Source organism: Macaca nemestrina, chromosome X (genome assembly GCF_043159975.1).
Source record: "Macaca nemestrina isolate mMacNem1 chromosome X, mMacNem.hap1, whole genome shotgun sequence".
NCBI lineage: Eukaryota > Metazoa > Chordata > Mammalia > Primates > Cercopithecidae > Macaca > Macaca nemestrina.
The window spans coordinates 70109975-70118579 of record NC_092145.1 but is presented as its reverse complement, the minus strand read 5'-3'; positions in this window follow the sequence as shown (position 1 = coordinate 70118579).

Genomic DNA, 8605 nt, shown 5'->3' with positions numbered 1-8605 from the left:
TCATCTGACAAAGGGCTAATATCCAGAACATACAAAGAACTCAAAAAATTTACAAGACAGAAACAAACAACCCCATCAAAAAGTGGGCAAATGATATGAACAGGCATTTCTCAAAAGAAGACATGCATACAGCAAACAGACACATGAAAAAATGCTCATCATCACTGGCCATCAGAGAAATGCAAATCAAAACCACAATGTGATACCATCTCACACCAGTTAGAATGGCAATCATTAAAAAGTCAGGAAACAACAGGTGCTGGAGAGGATGTGGAGAAATAGGAACACTTTTACACTGTTGGTGGGACTGTAAACTAGTTCAACCATTGTGAAAAACAGTGTGGCAATTCCTCAAGTATCTAGAACTAGAGATACCACTTGACCCAGCCATCTCATTACTGGGCATATACTCAAAGTATTATAAATCATGCTGCTATAAAGACACATGCACACGTATGTTTATTGCGGCACTATTCACAATAGCAAAGACTTGGAATCAACCCAAATGTCCGTCAGTGACAGAATGGATTAAGAAAATGTGGCACATATACACCATGGAATACTATGCAGCCATAAAAAAGGATGAGTTTGTGTCCTTTGTAGGGACATAGATGCAGCTGGAAACCATCATTCTCAGCAAACTATCGCAAGAACAGAAAACCAAACACCGCATGTTCTCACTCATAGGTGGGAATTGAACAATGAGATCACTTGGACTCGGGAAGGGTAACATCACACACCAGGGTCTACTATGGGGTGGGGGAGGGATTGCATTGGGAGTTATACCTGATGTAAATGACAAGCTGATGGGTGTTGATGAGTTGATAGGTGTTGACGAGTTGATGGGTGCAGCACACCAACATGGCACAAGTATACATATGTAAAAAACCTGCACGTTATGCACATGTACCCTAGAACTTAAAGTATAATAATAATAAAAAATAAATAAAAAATATATAAATAAAAACAAAATGTATTATTAACATGATGAGAATAAAAATGGCAATGTTAAGTATTTACAGCAAAAAAAAAAAATTAAAAAAACTAGGCAAGCAAGAGCAAACAAATTCAAAAGCTAATAGAAGACAAGAAAAAAACTAAGATCAGAGCAGAACTGAAGGAGGTAGAGATGTAGAAAACCCTTAAAAAAAATCAATGAATCCAGAAGCTGGTTTTTTTGAAAAGATCAACAAAATAGAGTGACTGCTAGCCAGACTAATAGAGAAAATAAGAGAGAAGAATCACATAGACACAATAAAAAATGATAAAGAGGATATCACCACTGATCCCACAGAAGTACAAACTACCATCAGATAATACTATAAACAACTCTGTGTAAATAAGCTGGAAAATCTAGAAGAAATTGAAAAATTCCTGGATGCATACACCCTCCCAAGACTAAACCAGGAAGAAATCGAATCTCTGAATAGAACAATAACAAGTTCTGTAATTGAGGCAGTAATTAATAGCCTACCAAACAAAAAAAAAGTCCAAGACCCGATGGATTTACAGCCGAATTCTACCAGAGGTACAAAGACCAGCTAGTACCATTCCTTCTGAAATGATTCCAAACAATTGAAAAAGAGGGGATCCTCACTAACTCATTTTCTGAGGCCAGCATCATCCTGATACCAAAACCTGGCAGAGACACAACAAACAAAGAAAATTTCAGGCCTATATGCTTGATGAACATCACTGTAAAAATTCTCAATAAAATACTAGCAAATGAAATCCAGCAGCACATCAAAAAGCTTACCACCACAATCAAGTCAGCTTCATCCCTGGGATGCAAGGCTGGTTCAACTTATGGAAATCAATACATTTAATACATCACATAAACAGAACAAACTACAAAACCCAGACAATTATCTCAATAGATGCAGAAAAGGCCTTTGATTAAATTCAACACCCTTCATGCTAAAAACTCTCAATAAGCCAGGTACTGATGGAATGTATCTCAAAATAATAAGAACTATTTTTGACAAACCACAGCCAATATCATGATGAATAGGCCAAAGCTGTAAGCATTTTCTTTGAAAACTGGCATGAGACAAGGGTGCCCTCTGTCATTACTCCTATTCAACATAGTATTGGAAGTTCCGGCCAGGGTAATCAGGTAAGATAAAGAAATTAAGGGTGTATTCAAAGAGGAAAAGAGGAAGTCAAATTGTCTCTGTTTGCAGAAGACATGATGGTATACTTAGAAAACCCTATTGTCTCAGCCCAAAATCTCCTTAAGCTGATAAGCAACTTCTGCAAAGTCTCAGGGTACAAAATCAATGTGCAAAAATCACAAGCACTCCTATACATTAATAACAGACAAACAGAGAGGCAAATCATGAGTGAATTCCCATTCACAACTGCTACAAAGAGAATAAAATACCTAGGAATCCAACTTACAAGGGATATGAAGGGGCTCTTAAAGGAGAACTACAACCCACTGTTCAAGGGAATAAGAGAGGACACAAACAAATGGAAGAACATTCTATGCTCATGGATAGGAAGAATCAACATCATGAAAATGATCATACTGCCCAAAGTAATTGATAGATTCAATGCTATCTCTATCAAGCTACCATTGACTTTCTTCACAGAATTAGAAAAAACTACTTTAAATTTCATATGGAACCAAAAAAGAGCCAGTATAGCCAGGACAAACCTAAGCAAAAAGAACAAAGCTGGAGGCATCATGCCACCTGACCTCAAACTATACTACAAGGCTACAGTAACCAAAACAGCATGGCACTGGCATGAAAACAGAGATATAGACCAATGGAACAGAAGAGAGGCCTCAGAAATAACACCATACGTCTACAACCATCTGATCTTTGACAAACCTGACAAAAAAAGCAATAGGAAAAGGATTCCCTATTTAATAAATGCTGTTGGGAACACCGGCCAGTCACATGCAGAAAACTGAAACTGGACTCTTTCCTCACACCTTATAAAAAAATTAACTCAAGATGGATTAAAAACTTAAACGTAAGACCTAGGCATAGATCAGGACATAGGCAGGGACAAAGACTTCATGACTAAAACACCAAAACCCACGGCAACAAAAGCTAACATTGATAAATGAGATCTAATTAAACTAAAGAGCTTCTGCACAGCAAAAGAAACTATCATCAGAGTGAACAGGCAGCCTACAGAATGGGAGAAAAATTTTGGAATCTATCCATATGACAAAGGGCTAGTATCCAAAGAACTTAAACAAATTTACAAGAGAAAAACAAATAACCCAATCAAAAAGTGGATGAAGGATATGAACGGACACTTCTCAAAAGGAGACATTTATGTGGCCAACAAACATATGAAAAAAAGCTCATCATCACTGGTCATTAGAGAAATGCAAATCAAAACTACAATGAGATACCATCTCATGCCATTTAGAATGGCAATGATTAAAAAGGTCAGGAAACAGCAGATGCTGGAGAGGATGTGGAGAAATAGGAATGCTTTTACATTGTTTGTGGGAGTGTAAATTAATTCAACCATTGTGGAATTTGGTGTGGCAATTCCTCAAGGATCTAGAACCAGAAATACCATTTGACCCAGCAATCCCATTACTGGGTATGTACCAAAAGGATTATAAATCATTCTACTATAAAAGCACATGCACAAGTATGTTTACTGCAGCACTATTCACAATAGCAAAGACTTGCAACCAACCCAAATGTCCCTCAATGATAGAGTGGACAACGAAAATGTGGCACATATACAACATGGAATACTATGCATCCATAAAAAAGATGAGTTCATGTCCTTTTAAGGAACATGGATGAAGCTGGAAACCATCAGTCTCAGCAAACTAACACAGGAACAGAAAACCAAACACCACATGTTCTCACTCATAAGTGGGAGTTGAACAATGAGAACACATGGGCACAGAGAGGGGAACATCACACATCGGGGTTTGTCAGGGAGTAGGGGGTTAGGGGAGCGATAGCATTAGGAGAAATACCTAATATAGATGATGGGTTGATGGGTGCAGCAAACCACCATAGCACGTGTGTACCTATGTAACAAACTTTCATGTTCTGCATGTGTATCTCAGAACTTAAAGCCTAATTTTAAAAAAAAGAACAATTATGAAAAATGGGAGGAGATAAACATATCAACATTAACAGAAATTTGAATAAGTTTATCTCGTCCTTCACAGAGAAGTTTGAGGGATTAAAGACTCAGTGGAGGGAGTCACTGCAGATGTGATGGAAACCATCAAAGAAATAGAATTAGAAGCGGAGCCTGTAGATGTGGCTGAATTGCTGCAATCTTACAATAAAACTTGAATGAATGAGGAGTTGCTTATTATGAATGAACAAAGAAAGTGGTTTCTTGAGGTGGAATCTACTCCTGGTGATGATGGTGTGAACATTATTGAAATGAGAACAACAAATTTAGAATACTCCTTACACTTAGTTGATAAAGCAGAGGAGGATTTGAGACAAGTGGCTCAAATTTTGAAAGACGTTTTGCTGTTTGTACATTGCTATCAAATATTACCACATGCTATGGAAAAATCTTTTATAAGTGAAAGAGTAAATTGATGTGGCAAACTTCATTGCTGTCTCATTTTAAGAAATTGCCACAGCCACCTCAACCTTCAGCAACCACCACCATGATCAATCAGCAGCCATCAACACTAAAGCAAGACCCTCCACCAGTAGAAAGAGTATGACTTGCTGAAGGCTCAGATGCTGTTAATATTTTTTAGAAATAAAGCATTTTTAAATTAAGGTATATGCATAGTATTTTACACATAATTCTATTGTACACTAAACAGACTGCAATATAGTGTAAACATAACTTTTATATGCACTGGGCAATAAAACGCTAGTGTGACTTGCTATTTCATGCTATTTTCTTTTGTGTGGTGGTCTACCCACCTAACCTACAATATCTCCAAGGTATGCATGTATACACACACCTGTCTGAAACGTGAGAGTTAGCTGGGTAGTAGTTTTATTTTTAATTGTTTGAAGAGCCTACATACTGTTTTTTACAGTGGCTGCATCATCTTACATTTCCACCAACAGTGTACAGTGTTCCAATTTCTCAACATCCTCCCCAAAACGTAAAAGGTAGTGTTTTTTGGTAATGGCAATCCTAACAGGTAAGAGGATATCTTACTGTTGTTTTAATTTGCATTTTCTTGATTATTAATGATGTTGAGCAGTTTTTAATATATCTGATGGCCATTTGTATGTCTTATTTTTAAAAATGTCTATTCTAGTCCTTTGTCCATTTTTAAATTGGGTTATTCGGGTCTTTAAAACACTGAATTCTTGGATTTTCTTATATATTTTGTATATTAATGCTGATATGGTTTGACTGTGTCCCCACCTAAATTTCATCTTGAATTGTAGCTCTCATAATCCCCATGTGTAATGGGAAGAACCTGGTGGGAGGTAATCGAATCATGGGGTCAGGTTATCCAATGCTGTTCTGGTGATAGTGAATAAGTCTCAAAGATCTGATGGTTTTATAAAGGGCAGTTTCCCTACACATATTATCTTGCCTTCCACCATGTAAGACATGCCTTTGCTCCTCCTTCACCTTCCTCTATGACTGTAAGGCCTCCCTAGCAATGTGGAATTGTGAGTTCATTAAACCTCTTTTTCCTTATAAATTACCCAGTCTCAGGTATTTCTTCACAGCAGTGTGAAAATGGTCTCATACAGTAAATTGGTACTGGCAGAGTGGGGTACTGCTGTTTAGATACCTGAAAATGTGGAGGTGACTTTGGAACTGGGTAACAGGCAGAGGTTGGAACACTTCGGCACGCTCAGAAGACAGGAAGATGTGGGAAAGTTTAAAACTTCCTAGAGATTTGTTCAATGGTGTTGACCAAAATGCTGATAGTGACATGGACAATGAAGTCCAGGTTGAGGTGGTCTCAGATGGAGATGAAGAACTTGTTAGGAATTGGAATAAAGGTGACTCTTGCTATGTTTTAGGAAAGAGATGGGTGGCATATCTTCCCTGCCGTAGAGATCTGTGGAATTTTGAACTTGAAAGAGATAATTTAGGGTATCTGATAGAAGAAATTTTTAAGCAGCAAAGCATTCAAGAGATGACTTGGCTGCTAATAGCAGCCAGTTTTATTCATTCACAGGGATATGGTTTGTAATTAGAACTTATGATTACAAGGGAAGTAGGGCATAAAAGTTCAGAAAATTTGCAGCCTAATTATGTAATAGAAAAAGGAAAACCAATTTATGAGAAAAAATTCAAGTCAACTGCAGAAATTTGCATCAGTAACAAGAAGCCAAATGTTAATAATCAAGACAATGGGGGAAATGTCTTCAGGGCATGTCATGTCAGAAGTCTTTATGGCAACTTCTCCCATCAGAGACCTGGAGGCTTGTGAGGAAAAATTGGTCTTCTGGGCCAGGCCCAGGGCCTTGCTGCTTTATGCAGTCCTGGGACTTGGTGCCCTGTGTCCTAGCCATGGCTAAAATGGGCCAACATACAGCTAGCATTGTTGCTTCAGAGGCTGCAAGTCCCAAGCCTTGGTAGCTTATGCATGGTGTTGGGCCTATGGGTGCACAGAAGTCAAGAATTGAGGTTTGGGAATCTCCGACTAGATTTTGGAGGGCATATGGAAACATCTGGATGTCCAGGCAGAGGTGTGCTGCAGGGGAAGAGCCCTCATGGAGAATTTCTGCTAGGGCAGTGTGGAAGGGAAATATGAGGTGGGAGCCCCCACACAGGGTCCTCACTGGGGCACTGTCTAGTGGAGCTGTTAGAAGAGGGCCATCATTCTCCAGACATTGGAATGGTAAATCCACTGACAGCTTGCACTGTGCACCTGGAAAAGCCATAGACACTCAATGCCAGCCCATAAAAGCAGACAGGAAAGGGGCTGTACCCTGCAGAGTCACATGAATGGAGCTGCCCAAGACCATGGGAACCCACTGCTTGCATCAGCATGATCTGGATATGAGACATGGAGTCAAAGGAGGTAATTTTGACACTTTAAAATTTGACTGCCCTATTGTGTTTTGGACTTGCATGGGGCCCATCGACACTTTATTTTGACCAATTTCTCCCATTTGAAATGGGTGTATTTACTCAATGCCTGTACCCTCATTGTATTTATGAAGTACCTAACTTGCTTTTGATTTTACACCTCATAGGCACAAAGCACTTGCCTTGTCTCAGATGAGACTTTGAACTGTGGACTTTTTAGTTAATGCTGAAATGAGTTAGTTCGTGGGACTGTTGGGAAGGCATGATTGGTTTTGAAATGTGAGGACATGAGAGTTGAGAGAGGTCAGAGGTGGATTGATATGGTTTGGCTGTGTCCTCACCCAAATCACATCTTGAATTTTAGCTCCCATAATCCCCACATGTAATAGGAGGGACACGGTGGGAGGTAATTGAATCATGGGGGCAGATTTTCCTGTGCTGTTCTTGTGATAATGAATAAGTCTCAGGAGATCGGATGGTTTTATAAAGGGCAGTTCCCCTGCACAAACTCTCTTTCCTGCCATGATGTAAGACCTGCTTTTGCTACTCCATCACCTTGCATCATAATTGTGAGGCCTCCCCAGCCAGGTGGAACTGTGAGGCCATTAAACATCATTTTCTCTATAAATTACCCAGTCTTGGGTATTTCTTCATAGCAGTGTGAAAATGGACTAATACAAATGCCTATGAGATAAATAGATTTAAAACATTTTTTTTGCATTCTGTGGCTTAACTTTTCAGTCTGTTGAATGTTGCCTTTGCTCTGTGAAAGCTTTTTAGTTTGATGTAGTCCCACTTGCCTGTTTTTGATTATGTTACCTACGCTTTTAATGTCATAACCAAAAAATTATTGCCAAGATCAATGCTGAGAAGGCTTTCTCTATATTTTATCCTAGAAGTTTTACAGTTTTGGGGCTATATTTAGGTTTTTCATCCATTTTGAGTTGATTTTTGTGCATAATGTACCATAATGGACCAATTTCATTATTTTGCATGTGACTATCTAGCTGTTCCTGTCCCGTTTGTTGAAGAGATAATCCTTTCCCAGTTGTGCACTCTTGACAACCTCATAGAAGATCAATCGACTATATACATTTGAGTTTACTTGGGGGCTTTCTGTTCTGTTTCATTGGTTTGTATGTCTGTCTTTTTGCTGTCACCAGACAGTTTTAATTACTTTAAATTTGTAATACATTTATAAATCAAAAAGTGTGATGTTTCAAGTTTTGCTCTTTTTGCTCAAGATCACTTTGGCTTTTCTGGGTATGTCATGTTTTTATATCAATTTTTAAATTCTATTTTTCATTTCTGTTTTTTAAATTGTAGGTTCAGGGGGTATATGTGCAGGTTTGTTACATGGGTATATTGTGTGATGCTGAGGTTTGGGCTTTTATTGAGCACATCACCCAAATAGTGAACATAGTACCCTATAGGTAGTTTTTCAAGCCTTGCTTGCCTGTCTGACTTTCTCTTTTGGAGTCCCCAATGTCCATTATCCCCATCTTTGTGTTTGTGTGTACCCAATGTTTAGCTCCCACTTATAAGTGAGAATATGCAATATCTGGTTTTCTGTTGCTACATTAATTCACTTAGGATAATGGCTTCCACTTGCATCACTCTTGCTGCAAAGGAC